The sequence below is a fragment of the Rhinichthys klamathensis genome, unplaced genomic scaffold, assembly GCF_029890125.1.
Source record: "Rhinichthys klamathensis goyatoka isolate OS25496 unplaced genomic scaffold, OSU_Roscu_1.1 h1tg000296l_1, whole genome shotgun sequence".
NCBI classification, from domain to species: Eukaryota; Metazoa; Chordata; class Actinopteri; order Cypriniformes; family Leuciscidae; genus Rhinichthys; species Rhinichthys klamathensis.
Window position 1 is genome coordinate 2,565,901 of NW_026606815.1, and position 11,338 is coordinate 2,577,238.

Here is an 11,338-nt window from a genome sequence, read left to right on the forward strand (position 1 = left end):
TGCCTGCCTGAGTTATCTCTTGTTTTTCCCCCACGGGGTTGCTTTGTTTGTAGTTTTGTTTTGTTTACTTAATAAATATCATGACCCGCACTTGTATCCACGCTTCATGTTTTACCCATTCCGTGACAAAATTACTTTTTAGTTATTACATGACAATGATTATGTCCTGATGACATTTGTGTCATAGCCTATATATATCACTGTTTTGTGTATTGTGTTTCCAAAATGTCACTCCAACAAAGTTTAACTTAAAGTCAAGTCAACCTTACATTTGGACCACATATATTAAACATTAATAAAAAAAATCAATACTTTTTGTAAAATATTTCCGTTTCTTGTTAAACATTATCCCTCCAATTTATTTAAACAAAACTCTGTTGTGAGCATGTATCTTCTTAACTTCCACATTGTCATATGAACAATTACCTAGTCAATAAACTAATGTGAGTCTCATGGACCTAAAGTACACATCACAGTAACGATTCCAAGTTCATTTTGAATTGTACATAACTGAAAAATGACTTGAGGTTTAGTAAGAGAGTCATGCAGTTGTGAACTCATTAATGGCTTAGAATGATTCATGGAGTCTGATTCAAGCCTCTAATTCTTTAGCGAGCTTGAGTCGTGAACCTTTTTGGCTGACTTATTAAAAAACACTGGTACATGCTCTAACTGTGATATCTGATGAAACCGCATATGGACACACATATTAGTCGCAGTCCGGAGTGCTGAGACAAGCATTCTAGCATGTCAGATGTTGGTGAACATTGTTTAGCGCAAGGTGATCGCTTGCTCTCTAACGCTACCTTTTTTAATAACGTGCTAACCAGTTTTATCTCAGTAAACTGAAGTCCACATGGAAAACAAAGTGGCTGTGCTAAAACAGAAGTTGAATAAACATCCTGAACTTTGGAGCATTTTGCTGTAGTGACATTGTTCAGCCATAAATACTCTCCACTCGCTGCCTTTAACAACCCACGTGACATTCATGTTTTGAGTTAATACAGATAACTGGCTCAGACTTATCTGAGATGATAGGTCACCGAGACATTTTTGCTTTCTCGAACCTGTCCTTTCTTGGTATATCTATTACAGGACCACAGTACCCTTAGCTTCTATCTCCCGCTGTCTCTGCATTGCAATTATCCCGCCCTGCACCCAAAGACAGGAAGTCACAGCTTCCCTTCCATCTGGGATCTATTCATTCTCCACCTTCTTCATACCACAGACAGGCTATTTTTGTACATTTGTTTTCAATCAAAAAAAATATATATTCGAAGTCACTCTTACATGAAAATATTTGGGATGTTTTTAACGCTCATCAGTTCACCGACTCGAGCTGCCTATAAATACATACACTTTCCGTGAAATAGCCTTCCTGTACATTCAATACAATGTTGCAATTATGTTACGTAATTGCAAAACAACTTAGAAGGTTATTATTAATTATTATTATAAAACAAAAGAAAAACACTATTAAAAACATGTTTGCTAATTAAAATAAATAAATATAAATATTAGATTGAAAACTTGAAAATTAGAAATGTTGCTTTGGTAAATAACTGAAATGAGATTAAGTTGAAGCACTAAAATTACTAACTGGAATTAAAATGAAGTAAAACTAAACCTGAAATAAAAAAAAAATAATTAAACTAGATTTAAAATATTAATAAAGAAGACTATAATAATATTTAAATAATAATAAAATAAAACTTTTTGGAAGCAGTCATTCATGAATCAAAAACCAAGAAAATTCACAGGTTTTGAAATACCGGTACGCTATACTATTTTTCCTGTAGTCAAAGTTGTTTTCTAGTCCAACTCAAAATGGTATGCTTTTGTGTCTCACCAGACATAAATAGTTCTTAACCCATAATCAGCTTCACCTCTCACACTGGCGACCCACACGTGACCCCAGACTTCTGCTGGTCATCTATAGCTAGTGAGCCGATTCTATTATAAGAGCAAAGAGTACCAGCTGCCCTTCCCTGAATGACAGCTGTTGGCAACTCACGGTAGACAGAGCAACCTTGGCACAAAATATCCACAAATACAGTGTCCTTTATAGACATGTGACTTCCCTTCCAGGCAAAAAGGAAGGATGGAACCAGAGGAAGAATGTGTCATCCTGGTGAGGTATTAAGATGTTCTAGTCAGGAGTAAAGTCTTGGTATCTATCTCTGACATGCTGATCCTAAGTCTACACCAAGGAAGAAAACATATGTATACATCTACCACACTGTCAGCGAGCACATCTAAATAATATTTTAGATTCCAGACTGTGTGAATAGCTCACATACACATTTACTGTATGTCTATAGACGTTTATGTAGTTTCAAAGATACATACGGTATATTACAAGTACAAATAAGAAGATAGATATCTTAAAAATGCCACTATCTTATACCATTATCATTTTACGAGCACTATATTCCTGGAAGGATTTCTAAACCATTCAATAGTGAATTCATTTAGGTGTTCAAAGGTGAACAGTTACAGAAACTTTTGAGATTCTGACATGGTGTATCCTACAAAACAACAAGAGAGGGTTCATTGTAGTAAACACAGTTATGACTCTTAAATCTGGCTGGATGAACTGCATTTAAAGCGGCTGTGGTATGACTATAAATGCACACTGCAGATTCCATATAAGTAGCAAGTGGCTACATTGCGGTAATAGCAAACAGCTAACAGTTCGGCCAGATAACTTCACTAACATTCAAAGTTTGGGGTCAGTAAGTTGCTTTTGAAAGAAGTCATCAAGGCTGCATTTAGTTGTTTAAAAACACAGTAAAAGCAATATTGTGGAAAATGTTTACAATTTGTATTTAATTCCTGTAATGGTAAAGCTGAATTTTTAGCATCATTACTCCAGTCTTCAGTGTCACATGATCCTTCAGAAATCATTCAAATATGCGGATTTGCTGCTCAAGAAACATTTCTTATTATTGTAATCAATGTTGAAAACAGTTTTGTGGAAACTGTGATACTTTTTTGTTCATTTATTTGAAAAAGAAATCTTATATGTAAAAAGACTTTACAGTCACTTTTAATCAATTTAATGCATTCTTGCTAAATTAAAGTATTAATTCCTTAAAAAAAAATCCTACTGGCCCCAAACCATCGAACGGTGTATATAATAATAAGTTTATTCAATGTATAATTACTCACATGAGTATTTATTTGTAGCCATAATATACAAAATCATTGGAAAGTACAGCGTCTAATTGCTTTAATAAACCGCACAAAAGCTTTAAAAAGTAAAAGTTGGAGCACATTTTTGGAACTTGTCCAAGGTACAGAAATACAGGAAGCATGAGTGAATTTTTTGTAAACATTTGCAGGAGTTAGTTGTTCAAAATAACATCCCACAGACCTCACACTAGTGGGGTGTTTAACTAATGGTAGGAAGAGGCCTGCATAAGCAAAACCTCCTAAAGTGAATTTGACACATCTGAAAAACAAATGTGACAAATTCAATCACAAAAAAACACATTATCCATATCACTCCATAAACTGTGGTGTAAATTCAAAAAAAAAAAAAAAAAATAGTTTTTCCAATGACTACATGTCATCAAGTATTGAAATGGACAGCTTCATCTAAACAGACAATTCATCCTCTTCTGCTGGCCAATTAAACTCAGTGACCTGTATATTCTGGCCAACCATATGGTCACCATTTGACGCGTAAGTTGCTGTTATTTGTCCATATATGGGGTATTGTACCTTTCAAAGATTTTTTTCACACTCTTACTCGCATGACTTTAGTGCTTCCCGGTCAAAGAGTATGGAAAACATCAATATTTGCACTTTCTTGGCCTGAGAAGCCCTCTTAGTCTCCATTTTCTCCTGCCTGGCATCTCAGCGGGTCTTCAGTACTTGGCCCAGCAGCCAGAGAGGACTAAGAACGGGTATATAAACACCATCTTTCCTCTTCCCTATTCCTGGCCCCAAGGCTGTCACTTAACATAAGCTATGGAGTATGTGTAAATATCCACATGAAAAAAAAAAGAAAGCCAAGAAGACACATCCTCCCCAGCTCAATGCCAAGAATCTGAGGTAAACACACTGGACAGACGAAATCTCCAGGGGTGTGTTGTCAGATGTCAACAGGACACTGGATAACTAGAAGGAACACATAGGGGAACCAGGAACAAAGACCTGATTGTACTCGTGCCACAAGCAGGACTGAACGATGCATTTAATGGCCAGAACACCTCTGCGTTTAAGACTCTTTCTGAGGATAATGAACTGCCTGAGGATGGGGATCAGAGCAGAAGCTGGCCATAGAAAAGGAGCCTAAAGTGATAATGATATTGATTCATGTAACATTTTGCAATTCAAAAACAACATGTGGCTAGCCAATTATTGTATGACCCTTATGGCTTTGGATTGTGATGGTTTCTATGGCAACCGATGACAAGTTCTGGTCATCTCTTTTCATAGTGCTGCACTCACAGGCTGGCAAACACACAATCCATCATCCAAGACACATAATCAAACAAAATGAGGGCAAGAGACACAGTACACAGCCTCAGAAGAAGAAACTACAACTCGCTTTTCAAAAAGAAGAAACAATTACATCAAAAATTCAAAGCAAGTTGACCAAAATGACAGTAAAGACATTTATAAAGTTATAAAAGTTTTCTATGTAAAATAAATACTGTTCTTTTGAACTTTCCATTCATCAAAGAATCCTGAAAAAGATATGTATCACTTCAACAAAGATAGTAAGATAAATGTTTCTTGAGCACCAAATCATCATATTTGAATGATTTCTGAAGGATCATGTGACACTGAATACTGGAGTAATGATGCTGAAAATTCAGATTTAACATCTGAATCCTTCCTTTTATCAAAAGAGGACCAAACCCACTGTTAAAAGTGTTAGGCCTATCCAATGATATTTAGATAACGCAATCTTACCTCACAGGAAATGATTATATAATTAATCATCTCAGCATGAGGTCTAAGCAGAGGTAAAGTAAAAACATCAAAAGCACAGTAAACCATAATTTTATCTCTCTGCTTGTGTGGTCGTTCATGTGTTCTGGAACAAAAGGGGCATTACAATGTCTGGTGTACAAACACGGCCTAACCCATAACACCATAACTGGGTTCATCTAGTGACACAACAAACTTTGTATTGAACACTAAGCAAATGTGAATCCAGTTTTCACAGAGTAATTGTAGGAGGCCATTATGTACTGTAAGCTGTTCGATCCAGCCTTTGCTGAAATTAAGTTTAAGGGAATGAAATGAGGACAAACAGTGCAGTAAGCCACGAGATTGCTCAAGACCTACTAAATGAACAGACTAAATACCTGTTTTATACACAAACCTTGGACACAATACTCTTAACGAGGATTAAATTATGTCATTTGTGCTGTAAATAGTGGTTTCTAGAAAAGCCCAAAATGGAGCGCTTCAGTAAAGGCTAAATGTCTTAATGGTTCTGCAGCACAATGACCTAATGATTTCAAAAGTTTCTGTCCTGAACAAGATGGGCAAGAGTGTTTATCCTGTCATGGGTCAAAGCCTGGACAGTGTCAGTATAAATGTTGACTCACGTGCCTTCCATGCAGAAATGTGCACCGGATTTATCAGAGACTCTGATTAAAAAGGTATGAGCATTTGAAAATCCTATCCAGGAAAGATGTGTTCCATAGAAGAAAGTCATGCTGGTTTGGAACAACATCAGGGTAAGTAAATGATAACAGAATTTCCGATTTCAGGAGAACTGTCCCTTTAAGTGTGTGGAGGTCAAGTGTTATCCTAGCAGATAATGTTGAAAGGCAAAGGCTTCCACATGTGGCCCTAAAACACATTTTCTTTCTTTACTGGTATAAAGAAAAAATTCCAATTTCATTCCTTTTTTAGGAGGGGGGAAAGTGCAGTACAAACACTTGGGGCAAAGGTCACTAACCTCAGCATGTGGCCAACACAGTGAAATACCATTCTACACATAAAAGAGCAGCCATGACTTCTCTACTGACCTATATATGTCTACAATGAAATACAATAACAGTCCCTTTTGTCTAATAAAAAGTCACAGAGGCAAGAAAAGACAGCAGAGTTAGTGGAGAAGAGTCTCATAAAGGTCCAAAGTGATGGAGAGTTGCCTTTGTTTCTCTCTTTTTTGGACTACATTCTCCACTGAAATATGTTGGTCTTTTTATGAAGAGAGAGGGAGGAGGAAAGGTGCTGGACAGCATTTGAAGAGTTCAGAATGAGAGACAGAAGAGAAACTACGCTGAGTGCCAACATCTGGTTCCAATAAAACAGCACACATTGTACCAACAGGAGAAAGAAGAATGTCTTGACGTGAGTCATACCCAGCATCATTTTTAAATGGTAATTCACATTTTAAAACAGTTAAACACAGTGTTGGCTCCTTGTCCGTGGTAAAGTCATTTACACAAACTTGAGTAAAAACACATTTGCTGTTTTCAATATGATTGAAAGCATCTGTCCATGTCCAATGTGAGGAACAAAGACATTTTCCTTCAATGTTTCAAATAGGTTTTTATTTTTTACTACATGAAAGTGAGCTCACTAAAAAAGGGTTACATTTTCCCTCGACATTTCCAGCTTTGTAAGAGGAAGAGGAACATATTTACTGTGGTATTTCCTCCTCCAAAAGTATACTATGGGGGATGGTGAAGCAAAAGGGGATGAAAATGGCATACAGGGATTTCAGTACAACATTTTCCTGGATCAACATCTTTGTTGATCCTGGAACATTCCAATCTACCAATCAGATTGAGGGACAAGTTTACAGTTTATGTCAAGCTTAGGCTTACAACCAGGGTTAGGTGCTTCTACATCAGTGTCATTCACATATTATTCCCCTCTGATTTTAGGGATAAGTTATGGCTTGGTTTTGGTTTAAGGGCAGGGATAGGGTTAGGACTACATTTTTGGACAAGAATGTTGTTCCAGGATCAAGAAAATATGCTGATCCAGGAACATGTCTTACTTGGCAAAATCACGATGACCGAGTACAGTTAAAGTTATACTGAAAATGATCTTGTCCTCTCATTACTCTTACTGTAATGCCACTCACGCTTCAATGCTTAGCTTTTCCAAGTCCCAGCCATTAAGATCAACCAGGACTTATTGACATACATTCCCTTTAACTGAGATCATAGCTGCAACCAAACGTAAACTGAGTCACCAAACCTTGTGCCGCTCAAAACAGCACAGAAATCCAACATCTTGTTAGCAACTAATAAGCACTATTTAAGGTCATAACATATATGGGGCCCTTATTAAAATCAGGCCTGTGATTCTGCTGGGAAGTCTAAAAAGTGAAGTTTCAGAAATACAAAATCTCATCTAAATGATTTTACATTGTACAGTCTTAGAAATGTCTTAGAACTTTAAGACAAGGAGCTCTGGGTAGTCCTAGGTGTCTTCAAATGTATATGCAATCCTTAGAAAATACTGATTATGCTGTTGCATGTATCACTTTATGTCATGTTAGATCTAGGTAACACCGGATAAATGCCTTTGAGTTTGGCGTCAATATGAAGCTGTTTGATAACGGATGTGGTCACTGTTGGTAAATGCAAACATTTGTGAATTTAGGTCAGACCAGCAGCCAACATCAATGTCATATCAACCTATTTTCACATATTTCTTTTTAAAGGGAATCATTTAAAATCAACAGGTTCTATTAGCAAACAGAAAAAGATCTGGGATATATTTGATAAGGACAATATAATGAGAGATATATTTCACATTTTTGTAAGACCTGTAAATGTTTGATTATTCATGAATGTATCGACGACTTAACGGTAAAATAAACATGCAACACCTTATTTAAACGCGTTACAATGTCACATTTATCTGGTCTGTGCTAAAGCAGTAGCGCTGTGATAATGTGTTAGATACTGTGATAATAATGTTTTCAGTGTTTGGTGTTAATTCTTTAAATATAGCCCATAAGACGGCATTGCGAAATACAGTAAGATGATTTTAGACAGTAACAAAGCTCATGCTGCAGTGAATGGAAACAGAACATATTAAATATATAAATAAATATTAAAAATAAAACCCCGACTTATTTTTTCTCCCGTTTACTCGTGTGTTTAAAGCACGAGGTCCATATCGAAAGCTGGCAAAAATCACCAGGTTTTCTTACACATTAGGCTACTAATTCATTTAAGGACACCGTTATATGCTCACCTAGATTAAGACATTGAGCGGATCCTGGAGCTCGCATACTCCGAACCAGCAGAGAAAACGCGGCTTGACAAAAGAGACGACGCGTGTCCGGTACTGCGGTATATTCCCGGGATGTGGCTCTGAGATGTTGACGGTGAAGGTCTTATTCCCGGGATGTTGGCAGCTCTGTGGAATGCGCTCTGATGTTGCTGCAGATTCAGTAACTCCCCCTCAAAGGGAAATTTAACCCTCTGAAGACCAGACGGCGGTTCTCCTCAAATTCACTGCGTCTACAGCAGCATCACACAGCACATGATCGTGTCATCCAAATGTTTCGAATGCGCTCTCACTGGCTGTTTTTATTGTGCGCACTGATTCCTTGCATTTCGCTAGCCTGTGCACATCTCCCCCCCCCCCCAACGGATGACATAGGCTAGTAGTGACAATCATACTGTCAGTAGGACATTACAACACGCTATGCTGTTTCCAGTCAAAGAAATTATGCAATACTTTACCCTCAGCAAGCTGTAGTACATGTTGTACAGTCAACAACTCTCCACAGTAACCTTTAAATTGTTTATTTTATTGAACTTCATTAACTTTCTTAAAAAGTGTATTAGCCTACTTAAAAAGTAATATACTGAGTATTTTGTTCATTTATATGTAATATTGTAGATTTTCAGAGAAAATCTAAATTTCTTTAATTTTCTTTGTTTCTTTAATTTTGTAAGGACTGTCTTCCTAGATGAATTTGTGCTGTGTGTTTTAGACTTTATTTATACTCCCAGAATCAGAATATTATTAGAATACTGGAAATGATTAGAATATAATAATAATAATTAATAATAATCAATTAAATTCACGTTTATTTTTATAACGTTTCACAATAGATATGTTCAAAGCAGCTTTACAGAAAGTGTGTGCATTACAATTTAGTGATCTGTTATCTGATCTGAGGTGACTGATGGGTCATCTGAAGTCTTCATAAGAGGCTGGATTCACACTGGAGCTGGAGTAACTCTCTAGTTACCTCGGGATGAGCATCTCGAGAAAAAAAACAGAAAAGCAAATGGAAAATAATTTGCGTAGCTGCAGTTCATAGGCAAATATAATAATGTGCATTTGATCTGATATAATTGTATACGGTTAGGAGATGCATTAAATCAATGCTAGGCTAAAGAGATGCATCTTTAATCTCCGAGGTAATATAAAGATTTAAACTGGGAGAGTATATCTGAGCCCCGAACATTATCAGGAAGGCTATTCCAGAGTTTAGGAGCCAAATGTGAAATTGCTCTCCCTCCTTTATCGGACTTAGATATCCTGGTACTACCAGAAGCCCAGAGTTTTGTGATCTTAGAGTGTGATGGATTGTAGGGCGACAGAAGATTGGTTAAATACACAGGAGCTAAACCGTTTAGGACCTTATAGGTCAGTAGCAATACTTTGTAATTTATACAAAACTTAAAGGGATAGTTCACCCCAAAATGAAAATTCTGTCAGTAATTACTCACCCTCATGTTGTTCTAACCCCGTAAGACTTTCGTTCATCTTTGGAACACAAATTAAGATATTTTAAATTAAATCTGAGAGCTGGATCCCTCCTCCATAGGCTTCTAAGGGATTGAAACTTGCCGGCCCAGAAAAGTTATTAAAGACTTTGTTAAAATAGTCCAAGTGACTACAGTGGCTCAATCTCAAGTTTATCAAGCGACGAGAATACTTTTTGTGTGCAAAAAATAAATAAAAAAAATAACTACTTTATTCAACTATTAATTTCCTTCTCTGTGGGCCTCGAGTGAGTTCACGTAGTGTAACAGCGCATAGTGCTTCTGGCTGTACCTCCTTTTATGGGATTGTTACCCTTGTTTAATCTATGATGGTTAGTGGGGAGATAGCAAAGCCAACCTGTAGAGAAAAATTAGCAATGTGCCAATATATGTCTTTAACAGAGGAGGGCGCAACAGAAAATGAGTGATTGTGAGGGAGAAAGAAGGAAAGCAAGGGAGTTGTTTTCTCAGTGCTCCAGTTGATTGACAGTTAAATGGACAGTATTTTTAGAGCAGGGTTTGCATTGTTTGAGAGAACATTGCCCTTGTTTTAAAATAGGATCCTGTTGAAAACAATGTTATTAACCGTGAGACATGTAGATTAATCTAATCTATATGTAGAGTTGTTTATTCTATATATTTTATTATTATTTTTTTTTTTTTTTACAATATTTTAGTTTCTTGTTATTTTTTTTACTCCCTCTCATGAAGAACCTCAGGCCAGGAAACTGGTAAGATGTGGCCCTAAGGAGAGCACTGCTGCTGCTGAAGGCAATGTTTTTTGTTCCCTGACGTCAGTGTATGAATGAACAACATGTACAGTACAACACCGAAAAGTAATGCTTGTGTTCCTGTGTAAGTCAGAAGCGGAATTAAGTTGTTTTGTAATCTGACTCTAATAAAATACATATGGCTAAATGTGAACATTGAGAGGAAATATTTAATAAACCGTGGTGTACTACAGTATGTATCATATAGCTCAAACATAAAAATGCTCATATTGCACATTAACACAACAATGTTGCCAACAGATGAACTGTGACACAGGAAAGAGAAAGGTGAAAAGGATATGAGTGGTTGTCTCATTGCCCTTGCAATGACAGACAGTCCCTCCTTCTGTCCCTCTCATTTCCCTTTTTTTCTGCCGACTCATCAAACATGTGAAAAGAGTCACATATTTAAAATCTTTGCAAAGGAAAAAGGCATTTTAAAAAGATTTTTTCTCCACAATTGTTGTTGAGCGTAAAACTCTCTATTTCTGCTTCGAGCCAAAATAAGGCAAAGGTCTAGATAAGTCACTTATCTAAAATAACTATATGGGTGATCCATCTCAACTAAACTGTCAATCAATGGTCAGATTAGCAGTGATGTGTTGAGAAAAGACGACACCAGTCCTGAGATATATCGTGCCATTCTATTAGCGTTAACATAAACATAGCAAAATAAAAAAGCTCTTGTAAACAAACCAGGTTTAATCCACGCCAGACGTGCATTCAAACTCTAAAGCTAAACATCTTCTAAACCCCTGCTTACGGCAGTCTTTATTTGGGCCAATATGAAGCTTAGTTACCATAGTGATGGGTCCATAACAGGGCTGAACGCCCAGAGCTTGTTTTACT

At 36.8% G+C, this 11,338-nt stretch overlaps 1 protein-coding gene across 3 annotated transcripts in view; it reads right to left on the reverse strand.

Annotated features, from left to right (window-relative positions):
- The window catches only part of si:ch211-204c21.1 (disabled homolog 2), a 29,323-nt gene extending 20,802 nt beyond the window's left edge, over positions 1 to 8,521 (reverse strand). The window contains exon 1 of one of the 3 annotated variants that reach the window (XM_056270088.1): positions 8,191 to 8,521. The gene's annotated coding sequence lies outside the window, so the exon portion shown is untranslated. The remainder of the gene's footprint in view (positions 1 to 8,190) is intronic. The other 2 variants (XM_056270087.1, XM_056270086.1) reach the window with 2 other exon arrangements.
- Between the last annotated feature and the right edge of the window lie 2,817 nt (positions 8,522 to 11,338).